The sequence below is a fragment of the Rhinolophus hipposideros genome (genome assembly GCF_964194185.1).
Source record: "Rhinolophus hipposideros genome assembly, chromosome: X".
Taxonomy (NCBI): Eukaryota; Metazoa; Chordata; class Mammalia; order Chiroptera; family Rhinolophidae; genus Rhinolophus; species Rhinolophus hipposideros.
In genome coordinates this window covers 35192928-35211996 of record NC_138046.1, presented here as the reverse complement: position 1 = coordinate 35211996, position 19069 = coordinate 35192928, and positions in this window count along the sequence as shown.

The window sequence follows — 19069 nt, the reverse complement described above, 5'->3', positions numbered from 1 at the left end:
TTTTTCTTTGTTCTTTCTTCTTTCAAAAGTCTGGATCATATGAAAACGCTATCCTATATTCCTGTGCTATGGATGTAGCATACATATTTACACATGGAAGCAACTATGTTAAGGAATATGTTACCATTGATTAACCTATTCTTCTACCTGGTACATCTTCAACTGTCACCTTACCAAGTAGTCCTTGCTTAATGAAGTCTCATAAGTTTTAAGAAGATAGTGAATCCTACTAACAATAATGCTTATATTGATAGAAGATGACCTTTTAGATTTGAAAATGAGATGAACCATTCATCTTGCATCTCAGCTGAAACAGTGCAAAACAGGAAAGGTGCTTAGATTTGGGAAGGCTAACTCTGCTGTCTTTACCATTACATTTATGAAGTGACAGATTTTTGGGAATAATAGGAAAACCCACCCAAACTGCTGCAACCCTAAAATACTAAATTTGGAACATATAATAATTAAAATATATGAAACACAAGGCATGGTTGAATCAAAGATTTTCTGTACTGTAAAGAGCCTTAGAGGTCATATAGCTCAATGGCTTCAATTTCCTTACTAGCATAATAAGAGAAAGTGTCTTTGTCACTTGAAAACCAGGCATAATGACTCTCACAGTTAGTGTTCAATACTTGTCCATGTAACTGTTTTATACTGAGAATTGTGAGTGATCTGCTAAAGAATACACAGCTAGTAACGGGATATACTGCATTAGAACTCTCACTTCATTCCTGTGACCTATGTTTCCAGCCACTTGCAACAGGAGAGGGCCTATTCTAAAGTCAAATTTTAACCCCCTAGAACATCCTCCTATACAGCAAGAGCCCACTCAACCTCAGATGGCTAATAAGGTGGATATCAGCCATACTCTGAAAACTGGTGATAAGAGAATTTGGGGCATTTACTTGTAGCCACTCTTCTTAACCTTTGTTTGCTTTCAAAATAGAAAGCCCTCGTGACTCTCCAATCCATAGCTGTGAGACTTAATTTTTTCTTCAGCAATAAGCAGTTTAAAAAATGTCCAGAGAAGATAATGTCCTCATATTTCCATTCTCTAGGAGTTCAGGCTGGGAAAATGAACATTTTAGCCATAATTAATTATTTTAAGGGTGTTACCTATTTCACCTCAGGAACCACACACACAAAAAAGAATAGAAAGCAGGCCAAGTTGTAAGGCATCATTCCCAGCATATTACAGGAAGCTAGTGACACTTAAGGGAATAGCCACACAGACTCAGTCAAACAATGCTTAATCTCATGTTAATATTATTGGAACTACTAACTTCTTGGAGGAGCTATTCTGTACATGATTGGACCCTTGTGGTAAAGTGGAAAAAGAAGCAATAAATTATGAAGCAGCACACACGATTAAACTGAGGAGCCGGAAAAGTTTGAGGTGTTCTGAATGTGTGGTAGGCACAGAGACAAATCAAGCAATATAAAAAGATAACTAAAAGCCCATGTGTACCAGTCTTTGCCTGCCCCAAACCCTGTCAGCTATAATCCTGAGAATTTTCCAAAAACAATTGCACCAGCAGTGCCCAGTCCTTTAGCCAGTTCTGACAAAAGCAGCCAGAGAGCCTTAGGTGGCAGGTATCATTTAAAACTCTTGTAAAGATGAACTCTTTCAATCCTCACAATAACCATACAAGGTAGTGACTATTACTCATTGTACAGAAAAGTAAACTGAAATACAAAGGTGTTAAATAATGTGTCTTTATTAAGATAATGCTAGCTGCTATAGTATTAATAGATCTCCCTAAAGCTCAGGACTTAACAGAAGTGAGTTTCTTGCATAAAAAATTTTGCACAGCTTATAAATGTCAAAGTACCTTACTTAAAGTCAATTGCTTCATAATTGAATTAATTTTCCAACACACAATCATTATTGCAAAACAGATACTTTAACCTCTAAATATTAGAACAAAGGCTAGTTAAATCCTTGAAACATGGAATGAATACATAGGCAATATGACCCTGATAATGAGATAATAAATGTGTTTAAATTGGTATTATAACTATGTAGATTTAAAAATTAGATGTAGGACCAGAAGTAAAGCATCTCTAATAACAATAATAGAATTTTAGACATAACAGAGATATCTACGTGCTTTACATACAGCTTGAACTTAACTCTTAAAATCACTTCTTTAAGAGGGTATTACTATTACTGCCACTTTAAAAAATTGTGAACACGTTTCACTTTAATGAAATATTTTTTTACTGTAAAATAAAGCATAGATTATGAAAACACACTGAACAAATGTATGGCATAATGATATACTATAAGGCAAAAAAAAGGGTACCCAGTCAGATCAAGAAACAGAATTGTCTGGATGGTGAGCACACAGTATCATATATAGATGATGTTTTTTTAGAATTGTACAATTTAAACCTATGTAATTTTACTAACCATTGTTACCACAATAAATTTAAATAAAAAGACAAAAAGAATATTGGACTAGAAAAACAAATGCCGGGGTGAGGTGAGCCTCTATAAAGCTCCCCTGGAATATATAACTAATCAAACAAAAATAAATCCACAGGTATCTCAGGAATCTGAAAATGGAACTACCCTATGATCCAGTAATTCCACTCCTAGGCATCTACCCGGAGAAATCCAAAACTCCAATTCAAAAATCAGTATGCACTCCTATGTTTATTGCAGCATTTTACACAAGAGAAAAAATATGGAAACAACCGAAATGCCCATCTGTAGATGACTGGATTAAGAGGCTGTGGTACATTTATACAATGGAGTATTACGCAGCCATAAAGAAGAAAGAAATCTTATCATTTGCAACAACATGGATGGATCTAGAGAACATTATGTTAAGTGAAATAAGTCAGAAAGAGGAGAAGGGGGAAAAATGGCGGCGTGAGGTGAGCCTCTGTAGCGCTCCCCTGGAATTTACAATGAATCGGACAACAATAACTCCACAAATGACTCCCTGCATGGCAGACAGGCAAGACGAAGAGGCCCACTGCTGAATTCACCTCCAGGTAGGTGAATCAGCAAGCGGGGGAGGAGGGAGAGGAGAACTGCGGAGACGGAGCCGCGCGGGCGCAGGACGAAGACCTAGCTCAGTGCTCCGGGCTCACTGCATCCCGGAACTACCGCAGCTGCAGCTGCAGGAGAGGGAAAGACGTGGACTGCTAGAGTTCCGCTTACGGCCCACAGAGCAGAGGGGGCAAAATACAAAACGGCTGAACCCAACTCTCGCTCACGGCAGATCTCGAAGCAAAGACTGAGGATAGAGGGCTGAAATCGGTGGTTTAAGCCCTCACTGCCGAGCAGAGAACTGAAGCCTTAAACACGGAGACTAGCCGCCCCCTCCCTACCCTCCCAGAGCTCGCCCTGCCCCCACCTGTCCGGTGCTAGAAGCGATAAAGTAGCAGTTAGAGATCAAAGGACAGAATATTTGCTGCTCTGAGGACTGTGGACCACAGACACAGATTCGCAACTCAACTTCTTCCGGAAAAGGGGAGGGAGCTGTGAAAGCAGGACTGGCTGTGGTGGTGGTCGCCATGTTTGCTCTGGGCCACCTCTTACAACTCACCCCGCCCCTGGTCCCACCTATCTGAGTGGATCCCTGCAGGAGTAAACAGAACTGCTGAAACAAACGGGCTCTGAATCTGGTGCAGAAAGAGCTTTGGAACTTCAAAAGCTCTTTGCATACATATCAACCTGTTGCAGAAGCCACTCCTGTAGATGTCTAGGAAGAGAAATAGTAAATCAGTGATTGCCATGAATAACCAAGGCAACAAGATAGCTCAGAAAGAAAGTGAAAAGTCTCCAGAAAAGGAACTTAGAGATATGGACCTTTGTGATTTAAATGACAGAGAATTCAAGATTGCAACTCTGAAAAAACTGAACGAGATGCAAGAAAACACAGAAAGGCAGTTTAATGAACTCAGAAACACAATCAAAGAACACCATGAGCATTTTACAAAAGAATTTGAAATTTTGAAAAAGAACCAAATAGAATTTCTGGAGATTAAGAACTCAATAGAAGAAATTAACAATAAAAAATCCAGCATAGGTAGTAGAGTTGACCAGATGGAGGAAAGAATCAGTGACATCGAAGATAGGAACCTGGAATTTACACAGAGGGAAGAAGAAAGAGACTTGAGACTTAAAAGAAATGAAAGAACTCTACAAGAACTTTCTGACTCCATCAGAAAGAGCAATATAAGAATAATGGGCATACCAGGAGGAAAGAAAGAGGGAAGGGAACAGAGAATATATTCAAACAAATCGTCGATGAGAACTTCCCAAACTTGTGGAAAGAACGGGATACTCGAATCCAAGAAGCAAATAGAACACCTAATTACCTCAATACCAACAGGCCTTCACCAAGGCACATTGTATTGAAGCTGTCTAAAATCAATGACAAAGAAAGAATCCTCAAGGCAGCCAGGGAAAAGAAGACGGTAACTTACAAAGGAAAGGCCATCAGATTATCATCAGATTTTTCAGCAGAAACTCTACAAACTAGGAGGGAATGGAACCAAATAGTCAAACTATTGAAAGAGAGAAATTACGAGCCAAGAATATATCCAGCAAAGATCTCCTTTAGATATGAAGGAGGAATAAAGACATTTCCAGACATCCAGAAGCTGAGGGAATTTTCTAATACACGACCTGCACTACAAGAAATACTAAAAGAGGCTATTATACCACCATCAACAGGGACAACTTGTGGCAACCGAGACATAAAAAGGGGGAGCGTATAAGCCTCAACTGGAATATGGGATTAGAGAAGTAAACGTCCTGAAGTAACTGGAATACTCTAAATATCAAACTTTCTTTTACATAAACTTAAGGGAAAACACACAAAAATCATCCAAAACTGAAATACATACTGTAATAAAAGAAGAAACAGAGGGAAACATCATAGAATAGCACCACAAAGAAATTATAGACAACAACAAAAAGGCAAAGAAACAATGGAGACACAGCCTTACCAGAAAACTAAAGATAGAATGACAGGAAATCCTCACATATCAATAATCACCCTAAATGGAAATGGACTGAACTCACCAATAAAGAGACACAGAGTAGCAGATTGGATCAAAAAACTAAACCCAACCATATGCTGTCTAAAAGAGACACAACTCAGCTACAAAAACAAGCATAGACTCAAAGTGAAAGGGTGGAAATTGCACTCCTAGCAAATGGTTCCCAGAGAAATTCAGGTGTAGCCATAATGATTTCCTATGAAACAGACTTCAGGGTGAAAAAGATAACAAAAGACAAAGATGGACATTTCATAATAATAAAGGGCACTATACAACAAGAAGACATAACAGTCATCAATATTTATGCCCCCAATCAGGGAGCACCGAAATATACCAAGCAACTACTAACAGAACTGAAGGGAGAAATTGACCAAAACACAATTATACTAGGGGACTTCAATACATCATTGACAGCTATGGATAGATCATCCAAACAGAAGATAAATAACGAAATAGCAACCCTAAATGACACATTAGATGAAATCGACATAATTGACATATATAGAGCACTTCATCCTAAAACATCAGACTATACATTCTTTTCTAGTGTACATGGAACATTTCAAGGATAGACCATATATTGGGACACAAAATCAGCTTCAGCAAATTTAAGAAGATTGAAATCATACCAAGCATATTCTCTGATCACAAAGCTTTGATATTAGATATCAACTGCAAAAAGAAAGCAGGAAAAAACACAAATACATGGAGATTAAACAACATACTTTTAAAGAACGACTGGGTCAAAGAAGAAATTAGAGGAGAGCTCAAAAGATACATAGAAACAAATGACAATGAAAATACATCCTACCAAAATTTTTGGGATGCCGCGAAAGCAGTTTTAAGAGGGAAATTTATATCATTACAGGCCTATCTCAAGAAACAAGAAAAATCCCAAATAAATAACCTCATGTTACACCTTAAAAAACTAGAAAAAGAAGAACAAGCGAAACCCAAGGTCAGCGGAAGAAAGGAAATAACAAAAATCAGAGCAGAACTAAATGAAATAGAGAACAAAAAGACAATAGAAAAAATTAATGTGACAAAAAGCTGGTTCTTTGAAAAGATTAACAAAATCGACAAACCCTTGGCTAGACTCACTAAGATAAAAAGAGAGAAGACACTAATTAACAAAATCAGAAATGAGAAAGGGGAAGTTATCACGGACACCACAGAAATACAAAGGATTTTGCAAGAATAATATGAAGGACTATATGCCACCAAATTCAATAACCTAGAAGAAATGGACAAGTTCTTAGAAACATATAGCCTTCCAAGGCTGAATCATGAAGAACTGGAAAATCTTAAGAGGCCGATCACCAGTAACGAAATTGAATCAGTCATCAAAAACCTTCCCAAAATCAAAAGTCCTGGACCAGATGGCTTCACCAGTGAATTCTACCAAACCTTCAAAGAGGATCTAATACCAATCCTGCTCAAACTCTTCCAAAAAATTGAAGAAGAGTCAGTACTCCCTAACTCATTTTATGAGGCCAACATTACCCTGATACCAAAACCTGGTAAGGACAACACAAAAAAAGAAAACTCCAGACCTATATCTCTGATGAATACAGATGCTAAAATCCTAAACAAAATTCTAGCAAATCGAATACAACAATGCATTAAAAAGATTATTCATCACGACCAAGTGGGGTTCATCCCCGGGGCACAAGGATGGTTCAACATTCGCAAATCCATCAATGTGATACATCACATAAACAAAATAAAGGACAAAAATCATATGATTCTATCAATTGATGCAGAAAAAGCATTTGATAAGATACAACATCCATTTATGATTAAAACACTTAATAAAATAGGTATAGAAGGAAAATACCTCAACATAATAAAGGCCATATACGACAAGCCCTCAGCTAATCTCATAATTAATGGTGAAAAGCTGAAGCCCTTTGCTCTACGTTCAGGAACACGACAAGGTTGTCCCCTATCACCTCTGCTTTTCAACATAGTGTTGGAAGTCCTCGCCAGAGCTATCAGGCAAGAGAAAGAAATAAAAGGCATTCAAATTGGGAATGAAGAAGTTAAATTGTCACTCTTTGCAGATGACATGATGCTATATATAGAAAACCCTAAAGACTCCACCAAAAAGCTATTAGAAACAATCAATGAATACAGTAAAGTTGCTGGCTACAAAATCAACGTACAAAAGTCCATTGCTTTCCTATATACCAACAATGAAATCTCAGAAAAAGAGATAGAAAAAACAATTCCTTTTGCAGTTGCAGCAAAAAGAATAAAATACCTAGGAATAAACTTAACCAAGGATGTGAAGGACCTATATGCTGAAAACTATAAGACATTTTTGAAAGAAATTGATGAAGACACAAAGCAATGGAAAGACATTCCGTGCTCATGGATTGGAAGAATCAATATAGTTAAAATGGCCATATTACCCAAAGCCATATACAGATTTAATGCAATCCCCATTAAAATCTCAATGGCATTTTTTAAAGAAATAGAAAAAAAATTATCAGATTTGTTTGGAACCACAAAAGACCCCGAATAGCCAAAGCAATATTAAAAAAAAAGAACAATACTGGAGGTATCACACTCCCTGATTTTTGCTTGTACTACAGGTCTACAATAATCAAAACAGCTTGGTATTGGCGGAAAAACAGACACATAGACCAATGGAATAGAATTGAGAACCCAGAAATAAAACCACATAAACATGGACAAATAATTTTTGACAAAGAAGCTAAAAACATACAATGGAGGAAAGACAGCCTCTTCAATAAATGGTGCTGGCCGAATTGGATAGCTACGTGCAAAAGAATGAAACTGGACTGCTATCTGTTACCATGTACCAAAATTAATTCAAAATGGATCAAAGACTTAAGCATAAGACCTGACACAATAAACTGCATTGAAGAAAACATAGGTACTAAACTTATGGACCTTGGGTTCAAAGAGCATTTTATGAATTTGACTCCAAAGGCAATGGAAGTAAAAAGTAAAATAAACAAATGGGATTATATGAAACTGAAAAGCTTCTGCACAGCAAAAGAAACTATTGACAAAATAATGAGGCAACCAACTGAATGGGAGAAGATTTTTGCAAACAGTTCCTCTGATAAGGGGCTAATATCCAAAATATACAAGGAACTCATGAAACTCAACAACAAAAAAACAAACAACCCAATTGAAAAATGGACAGAGGACCTGAAGAGACATTTCTCCAAAGAGGATATACAAATGGCAAATAGACATATGAAAAAATGCTCAACATTGCTAATCATCAGAGAAATGCAAATGAAAACCACAATGAGATATCACCTTACCCCAGTCAGAATGGCTTTCATCAACAAAACAAATAGTAACAAGTGTTGGAGAGGCTGTAGAGAAAAAGGAACTCTCATACACTGTTGGTGGGAATGCAGACTGGTGCAGCCGCTATGGAAGGCAGTGTGGAGGTTCCTCAAGAAATTACGAATAGAATTACCATATGACCCAGCAATCGCTCTCCTGGGTATCTACCCCAAAAATATAAAAGCATTTCTCTATAGAGACACGTGTATGCCAATGTTCATTGCAGCTTTGTTTACGGTGGCCAAGACATGGAAACAACCAAAATGTCCTTCGATAGATGAATGGATAAAGAAGTTGTGGTACATATACACAATGGAATACTATTCGGCGTTAAGGAAAGATGATATAGGAGCATTTGTGACAACATGGATGGATCTCGAGAGAATAATGCTAAGTGAAATAAGTCAGACAAAAAAGCAGAGAAATCTATGATTTCACTGATATGTGGTATATAGACCAAAAAGAACAAGACAAACAAATGAGAAACTAAAACTCATAGACACAGACAATAATTTAGTGGTTACCAGAGGGTAAGGGGGTGAGGGGTGGGTGATGAGGGTAAGGGGATCAAATATATGGTGATGGAAGGAGAACTGACTCTGGGTGGTGATCACACAATGGGATTGATAGACGATGTAATACAGAATTGTTCACCTGAAATCTATGTAAATTTACTAACAATTGTCACCCCAATAAAATTATTAAAAAAAAAAAGATATTGAACATGAATATGGTGGTATATGTTTATAAGTTAAAGAACATGCATATAGAGTTATACAAATTATGTTCTTGCTTCTTTTTAAATAATACCTATAAATATATTAATAAACCTGAAGAAAAATGTCTGGAAGTTTGATACTATAACTAAGCAGTATGGGTTATATAATTTTACGTATTTTTCCTTTTTCTTGTCTAAGTAAAATTTCCCAAATATAATAAATTATTTATAAAACAAAACAAAAAAAAATCAGCCTCAGCAAATTTAAGAAGATTGAAATAATACCAAGCATATTCTCTGATCACAAGGCTTTGAAATTGGATATCAACAGCGAAAAAAAAGCAGGAAAAAACACAAATATATGGAGATGAAACAACATAATTTTAAAGAACGACTGGGACAAAAAAGAAATTAGAGGAGAGATCAAAAGATACATAGAAACAAATGACAATAAAAAAACATCCTACCAAAATTTTTGAGATGCATTCAAAGCAGTTTTAAGAGGGAAATTTCTATCATTACAGGCCTATCTCGAGAAACAAGAAAAATCCCAAATAAACAACTTCATTGTACATCTTAAAGAACTAGAAAAAGAAGAACAAGTTAATCTCAAGATCAGCAGAAGAAAGGAAATAACAAAAATCAGAACAGAGCTTAATGAAATAGAGAACAAAAAGACAATAGAAAAAATTAATGTCAGAAAGACCTGGTTCTTTGAGAAGATTAACAAAATTGACAACCCCTTGTCCAGACTCACTAAGATAAAAAGAGAGAAGACACTAATTAACAAAATCAGAAACGAAAAAGGGGAAATTATCACAGACATCACAGAAATACAAAGGATTATCCTAGAATACTATGAAGGACTATATGCCACCCAATTCAGTAACCTAGAAGAAATGGACAAGTTCTTAGAAACATAGAGCCTTCCAAGGCTGAACCATGAAGAATAGGAAAATCTAAACAGACTGGTACCAATCCTCCTCAAACTCTTCCAAAAAATTGAAGAAGAGACAGTACTCCCTAACTCATTTTATGAGGCCAACATTGCCCTGATACCAAAACCTGGTAAGGAAAACACACAAAAATAAAATTACAGACCTATATCTCTGATGAATACAGATGCAAAAATCCAAAACAAAATTCTAGCAATTCAAATACAACAATTCATTAAAAAGATTATTTATCACGACCAAATGGGGTTCATCCCCGGTGCACAAGGATGGTTCAACATCCGTAAATCCATCAATGTGATATATCACATAAACAAAATAAAGGACAAATTTTATAAGGTTATATCAATTGATGCGGAAAAAGCATTTGACAAGATACAACATCCAGTTATGATTAAAACACTAAATAAAATAGGTATAGTAGGAAACACCTTAACATAATAAAGTCTATATTTGACAACCCGTCAGATAGTCTCCTAATTAATGGCAAAAAAAATGAAACATTTGCTCTACATTCAGGAACATGACAGGGCTGTCCCCCATCACCTTTGTTTTTCAACATAGTGTTGGAAGTCCTTCCCAGAGCAATCAGGCAAGAGAAAGAAATAAAAGGCATCCAAATTGGGAATGAAGAAGTTAAATTGTTGCTCTTTGCAGATGACATGATGCTACATATAGAAAACCCTAAAGACTCCACCAAAAAGCTTTTACAAACAATCAACGAATACAGTACAGTTGCTGGCTACAAAGTCAATGTAAAAAAGTCCTTTGCATTCCTGTATACTAACAATGAAATCTTAAAAAAAGAAATAGGAGAAACAATGCCTTTTGCGATTGCAGCAAAAATAATAAAATACATAGGAAAAATATAACCAAGGATGTGAAGGACCTATATGCTGAAAACTATAAGACATTTTTGAAAGATATTGAAGAAGACACAAAAAAATTGAAAGACATTCGGTGCTCATGGATTAGAAGAATAAACATAGTTAAAATGGCCATATTACCGAAAGCAATATACAGATTTAATGCAATCCCCATCAAAATCCCAATGGCATTTTTTAAAGAAATAGAACAGAAAATTATCAGATTTGTTTGTAACACAAAAGACGCCGAATAGCCAAAGCCATCTTTAAAAAAAGATGAATACTGGATGTAGCACACTGCCTGACTTTAGCTTGCACTACAGGGCTACAATAATCAAAACCACATGGTGAGGGCGGGGACCAGCGGCGCCAGAGGAGGAGGCAGCTGCACTTGGACTGGGGACGGACTTTACCATTCCATATTCTGCTTTGTACATGGTGAATCACTATTGCTTTGCACGAGTGTGCCCACTTGCGTGCCTATAAAGTAGAAGCTCCAGATTAAAAAGTCTTCTAGATGGATCCTTTCCAAATTTGGTGTCTTGTCGACAAACTCTGTGCCTCATCAACACTTTCTAAGTGACAAATTAATAAGAATTGTATTTGTTGATTCCGGAAAAAAATGGCGGCGTGAGGTGAGCCTCTGTAACGCTCTCCTGGAATTTACAACGAATCGGACAACAATAACTCCACAAAGGACTCCTTGCACAGCAGTCAGGCAAGACGAAGAGGCCCACTACTGAATTCACATCCAGGTGGGTGAATCGCGCGAGCGGGGGAGGAGGGAGAGGAGAAGTGCGGAGACGGAGCCGCGCGGGCGCAGGACGCAGACTAGCTTAGTGCTCGGAGCCCGCTGCTCCCGGATCTTCCGCAGCTGCGGGGGAGGGAAGGACTCGAACTGCTAGGGCTCCGCTTACGGCCCACAGGGCTGAGGGGGCAGCATATAGCACGGCTGAACCCAACGTTCGCTCACGGCAGACCTCGGAGCAAAGAATGAGGCAAGAAGGCTGAAATCGGTGGTTTAAACCCTCACTGCCGAGCGGAGAACTGAAGCCCTAGGCACGGAGACTAGCCGCCCCCTCCCTACCCTCCCAGAGCTCGCCCCGCCCCCACCTGGCCACTGCTAAAGGGATAAAATAGCAGTGTCGGATCAAAGGACAGAATATTTGCTGCTCTGAGAACTGTGGACCGCAGACACAGATTCGCAGCTCAACTAGTTCTGGCAAAGGGGAGGGAGCTGTGGAAGCAGGACTGGCTGTGGTGGTGGTCGCCGCCATTGCTCTGGGCCACCTCTCACAACTCACCCCGCCCCTGGCCCCACCTATCTGGGCGGCTCCCTGCAGGAGTAAACAGAACTGCTGAAACAAACGGGCTCTGAGTCTGGTACAGAAAGAGCTTTGGAACTCCAAAAGCTCTTCGCATACCTATCAACCTGTTGCAGAAGACACTCCTGTAGATGTCTAGGAAGAGAAATAGTAAATCAGTGATTGCCATGAATAACCAAGGCAACAAGATAGCTCAGAAAGAAAGTGAAAAGTCTCCAGAAAAGGAACTTAGAGATATGGACCTTTGTGATTTAAATGACAGAGAATTCAAGATCGCAATTCTGAGAAAACTGAACGAGATGCAAGAAAACACAGAAAGGCAGTTTAATGAACTCAGAAACACAATCAAAGAACACCATGAGCATTTTACAAAAGAGATTGAAATTTTGAAAAAGAACCAAATAGAATTTCTGGAGATTAAGAACTCAATAGAAGAAATTAACAATAAAAATCCAGCATAGGTAGTAGAGTTGACCAGATGGAGGAAAGAATCAGTGACATCGAAGATAGGAACCTGGAATTTACACAGAGGGAAGAAGAAAGAGACTTGAGACTTAAAAGAAATGAAAGAACTCTACAAGAACTTTCTGACTCCATCAGAAAGAGCAATATAAGAATAATGGGCATACCAGAAGGAGAAGAAAGAGGGAAGGGAACAGAGAATATATTCAAACAAATCGTCGATGAGAACTTCCCAAACTTGTGGACAGAACTGGATCCTCGAATCCAAGAAGCAAATAGAACACCTAATTACCTCAATCCCAACAGGCCTTCAACAAGGCACATTGTATTGAAGCTGTCTAAAATCAATGACAAAGAAAGAATCCTCAAGGCAGCCAGGGAAAAGAAGACGGTAACTTACAAAGGAAAGCCCATTAGATTATCATCAGATTTTTCAGCAGAAACTCTACAAGCTAGGAGGGAATGGAACCAAATATTCAAACTATTGAAAGAGAGAAATTATGAGCCAAGAATAATATATCCAGCAAAGATCTCCTTTAGATATGAAGGAGGAATAAAGACCTTTCCAGACATCCAGAAGCTGAGGGAATTTACTAATACACGACCTGCACCACAAGAAATACTAAAGGAGGCTATTAGACCACCATCAACAGGGACAACTTGTGGCAACCGAAACATAAAAAGGGGGAGCGTAAAGGCCTGAACTGGAATATGGGAATAGAGAAAGTAAGCGTACTGAAGAAACTGGAATACTCTAAATATCAAACTTTCTTTTAGATAAACTCAAGGGTAACCACTCCAAAAACATCCAAATCTGAAATATATACTGTAATAAAAGAAGAAACAGAGGGAAACATCATAGAATACCACCACACAGAAATAACAGACAACAACAAAAAGGCAAAGAAACAATGGAGACACAGCCTTACCAGAAAACTAAAGACAGAATGACAGGAAATCCTCACATATCAATAATCACCCTAAATGTAAATGGACTGAACTCACCAATAAAGAGACACAGAGTAGCAGATTGGATCAAAAAATTAAACCCAACCATATGCTGTCTACAAGAGACACATCTCAGCTACAAGGACAAGCATAGACTCAAAGTGAAAGGGTGGAAATTGACACTCCAAGCAAATGGTACCCAGAGAAAATCAGGTGTAGCCATAATGATTTCCGATGAAACAGACTTCAGGGTGAAAAAGATAACAAGAGACAAAGATGGACATTTCATAATGGTAAGGGGACTATACAACAAGAAGACATAACAGTCATCAATATTTATGCCCCCAATCAGGGAGTACCGAAATATACCAAGCAAATACTAACAGAACTAAAGGGAGAAATTGACCAAAACACAATTATACTAGGGGACTTACATACATCATTGACAGCTATGGATAGATCATCCAAACAGAAGATAAATAACGAAATCGCAGCCCTAAATGACACATTAGATGAATTGGACATAATTGACATATATAGAGCACTTCATCCTAAAACATCAGACTATACATTCTTTTCGAGTGTACATGGAACATTCTCAAGGATAGACCATATAATGGGACATAAAATCAGCCTCAGCAAATTTAAGCAGATTGAAATCATACCAAGCATATTCTCTGATCACAAAGCTTTGAAATTGGATATCAACTGCAAAAAGAAAGCAGGAAAAAACACAAATACATGGAGATTAAACGACATACTTTTAAAGAATGACTGGGTCAAAGAAGAAATTAGAGGAGAGCTCAAAAGATACATAGAAACAAATGACAATGAAAATACATTTTACCAAAACTTTTCGCCAAAAACGGCGAAAGCAGTTTTAAGAGGGAAATTTATATCATTACAGGCCTATCTCAAGAAACAAGAAAAATCCCAAATAAATAACCTCACGTTACTCCTCAAAGAACTAGAAAAAGAAGAACAAGTGAAACCCAAGGTCAGCAGAAGAAAGAAAATAACAAAAATCAGAGCAGAGCTTAATGAAATAGAGAACAAAAAACAATAGAAAAAATTAATGTGAGAAAAAGCTGGTTCTTTGAAAAGATTAACAAAATCGACAAACCCTTGGCTAGACTCACTAAGATAAAAAGAGAGAAGACACTATTTAACAAACTCAGAAATGAGAAAGGGGAAGTTATCACGGACACCACAGAAATGAAAAGAATCATCCAAGAATACTGTGAAGGACTATATGCCACCAAATTTAATAACTTAGAAGAAATGGACAAGTTCTTAGAAACATATAACCTTCCAAGGCTGAATCATGAAGAAATGGAAAATCTTAACAGGCCGATCACCAGTAACAAAATTGAATCAGTCATCAAAAACCTTCCCAAAATCAAAAGTCCTGGACCAGATGGCTTCACCAGTGAATTCTACCAAACCTTCAAAGAGGATCTAATACCAATCCTGCTCAAACTCTTCCAAAAAATTGAAGAAGAGTCAGTACTCCCTAACTCATTTTATGAGGCCAACATTACCCTGATACCAAAACCTGGTAAGGACAACACAAAAAAAGAAAACTCCAGACCTATATCTCTGATGAATACAGATGCTAAAATCCTAAACAAAATTCTAGCAAATCGAATACAACAATGCATTAAAAAGATTATTCATCACGACCATGTGGGGTTCATCCCCGGGGCACAAGGATGGTATAACGTTCACAAATCCATCAATGTGATACATCACATAAACAAAATAAAGGACAAAAATCATATGATTCTATCAATTGATGCAGAAAAAGCATTCGATAAGCTACAACATCCATTTATGATTAAAACACTTACTAAAATTGGTATAGAAGGAAAATACCTCAAGATAATAAAAGCCATATACGACAAACCCTCAGCTAATCTCATAATTAATGGTGAAAAGCTGAAGCCCTTTGCTCTACGTTCAGGAACACGAGAGGGCTGTCCCCTATCACCTCTGCTTTTCAACATAGTGTTGGAAGTCCTTGCCGGAGCCAGCAGGCAAGAGAAAGAAATAAAAGGCATCGAAATTGGGAATGAAGAAGTTAAAATATTACTCTTTGCAGATAACATGATGCTATTTATAGAAAACCCAAAAGACTCCACCAAAAAGCTATTAGAAACAATCAATGAGTACAGTAAAGTTGCTGGCTACAAAATCAACGTACAAAAGTCCATTGCATTCTTATATACTAACAATGAAATCTCAGACTAAGAAATACAAAAAACAATTCCCTTTGCAATTGCAGCAAAAAGAATAAAATACCTAGGTTTAAACTTAACCAAGTATGTGAAGGATTTATATGCTGAAAACTATAAGACATTTTTTAAAGAAATTGAAGAAGACACAAAGACATGGAAAGACATTCCGTGCTAATGGTTTGGAAGAATCAGCATAGTTAAAATTGACATATTACCCAAAGCATTATATAGATTTAATGCAGTCCCCACCAAAATCCCAATGGCATTTTTTAAAGAAGTAGAACAAAAAATCATCAGATTTGTTTGGAACCACAAAAGTCCCCGAATAGCCAAAGCAATCTTAAGAAAAAAGAACAATGCTGGAGGTATCACACTGCCTGACTTTAGCTTGTACTACAGGGCTACAATAATCAAAACAGCATGGTATTGGCACAAAAACAGACACATAGACCAATGGAATAGAATTGAGAACCCAGAAATAAAACCACATAAATATGGACAGGTAATTTTTGACAAAGAAGCTAAAAACATACAATGGAGGAAAGAGAGCCTCTTCAATAAATGGTGCTTGGAGAATTGGATAGCCATGTGCAAAAGAATGAAACTGGACTGTTATCTGTCACCATGTACCAAAATTAATTCAAAATGGATCAAAGATTTAAGCATAAGACCTGACACACTAAACTTCATAGAAGAAAACATAGGTACTAAACTTATGGACCTTGTGTTCAAAGAGCGTTTTATGAATTTGACTCCAAAGGCAATGGAAGTAAAATCTAAAATAAACAAATGGGACTATTTGAAACTTAAACGTTTTTGCACAGGAAAAGAAACCATCGACAAAATAAAGAGGCAACCGACTGAATGGGAGAAGATTTTTGCAAACAGTTCCTCCGATAGGGGTCTAATATCCAAAATATTCAAGGAACTCATGAATCTCAACAATAAAAAAACAAACAACCCAATTGAAAAATGGGCAGAGGACCTGAAGAGACTTTTCTCCAAAGAGGACTTACAAATGGCAAGTAGACATATGAAAAAATGCTCAAGATCACTAATCATCAGAGAAATGCAAATAAAAACCACAATGAGATATCACCTCACCCCAGTCAGAATGGCTATCATCAACAAGACAAATAGCAACAAGTGTTGGAGAGGCTGTGGAGAAAAAGGAACCCTGATACACTGTTGGTGGGAATACAGACTGGTGCAGCCGCTATGGAAGGCAGTGTGGAGGTTCCTCAAGAAATTACGAATAGAATTACCATATGACCCAGCAATCGCTCTCCCTTGTATCTACCCAAAAATTTTGAAAGCATTTCTCTATAGAGACACGTGCACTCCAATGTTCATTGCCGCTTTGTTTATGGTGGCCAAGACATGGAAACAACCAAAATGTCCTTCGATAGACGAATGGATAAAGAAATTGTGGTATATATACACAATGGAGTACTATTCGGCGTTAAGGAAAGATGATATAGGAACATTTGTGACAAAATGGATGGATCTTGAGAGTATAATGCTAAACGAAATAAGTCAGACAGAAAAAGCAGAGAACCCTGTGATTTCACTGATATGTGGTATATAAACCAAAAACAAGACGAACAAATGAGAAACAAAAACTCATAGACACAGACAATAGTTTAATGGTTACCAGAGTGTAAGGGGTGTGGGGGGAGGGAGATGAGGGTAAGGGGGATGAAATATATGGTGATGGAAGGAGAACTGACTCTGGGTGGTGAACACACAATGCGATTTATGGTTGATGTAATACAGAATTGTACACCTGAAATTATGTAATTTCATTAACAATTGTCACCCCAATAAATAAATTTAAATTGGAAAAAAAAACACATAGAAAAAAATGAGAATGAAAATACATCCTTCCAAAATTTTTAGGATGCAGCGGAAGCACTTTTAAGAGGGTAATTACAGGCCTATCTCAGAGAGAAGAAAAATCCCACATAAATAACCTCTTCTTGCACCTTAAAGAACTAGAAAAAGAAGAACAAATGCAACCCAAAGTCACCAGAAGGAAGGAAATATTAAATATCAGAACTGAACTAAATGAAATAGTGAACAAAAAGACAATAGAAAAAATTGATGCAACAAAGAGCTTGTTCTTTGAAAAGATTAATAAAAGTCACAAACCCTTGGGGAGACTCGCTAAGATAAAAAGAGGAAAGACACAAATAAACAAAATTAGAATTGAAAGGGGGGGCGTTACCACAGATGCTACAGAAATGCAAAGGGTTACCAAGAATGCTGTGAAGGACTATATGCCACTAAATACAGTAACCTAGAAGAAATGGACAGAATATTATAATTTGGTAACTCTGGACATCTGATTTTCTCCCTTTTAGGGTTTGCTTTTTGTTGTTTTTATGAAGGTTATAATAATTATTTTGTTTAGTGACTTTCTCAAACTATTTTTGTAAATATTATATTCATTGCTAGTGTGGCCACTAGAGTTTCTCTTCCATAGTATGAGTTCAGTTAATATTTTGAGAGAGATTTCCTTGACTACCAGAAGCTAAAAAATATAAAGAAGAAATAGAGTAACCCACCTCCACACTAAAATATGAAAACTTCTCAGAGTTTTTACAGATTTGCCCTGTTCAGGGACATTTCTTCTACACATCACCATGCTTGAAGTGAGCTTAGAGATCAGCCTTAGTTGAAAGCTTAGTGTTGTCATGGATTTACTGAACATGAATGTCAGTTTATAAATTTCATATATATATATACAAGTTTTTTTAGATGTACTAATTTCCAAAAAAACTCCCCATTTTTGTCTCCTTGGCCTTATGTGGACTGTTGTGTGTTTTGTTTTCAGGCATCTTTAGGTTGTTGTTTTATCTTGTAGCATTTTTGATTAAAGCCTGCCACTTTTCCAACCTGACTTCTGAGTTAGGTGAAACAAATTGCCCTGCATTTTTGTTCAGGTATCCCAGAGAAGTTAGAACAGGCATATACAATAATTTGTGAATAAAATCTATTCTGTTCCTTTTGGATTCAGGGACCAGGATCCCACACTAGGAATCCAAATTTCTATCTTCAAGATTGTCACCATGCAGGGAGGAAGTGGGCCAAAGTCTAGTAAAAATCCCATAAAGATTTACTATTCTTTCAAAGTTACCTTTTTGTTGATTTAATGTTCAGCTGTTTGTTCTAAAATTTTGACTGTTTTTCATAATTCTAACAA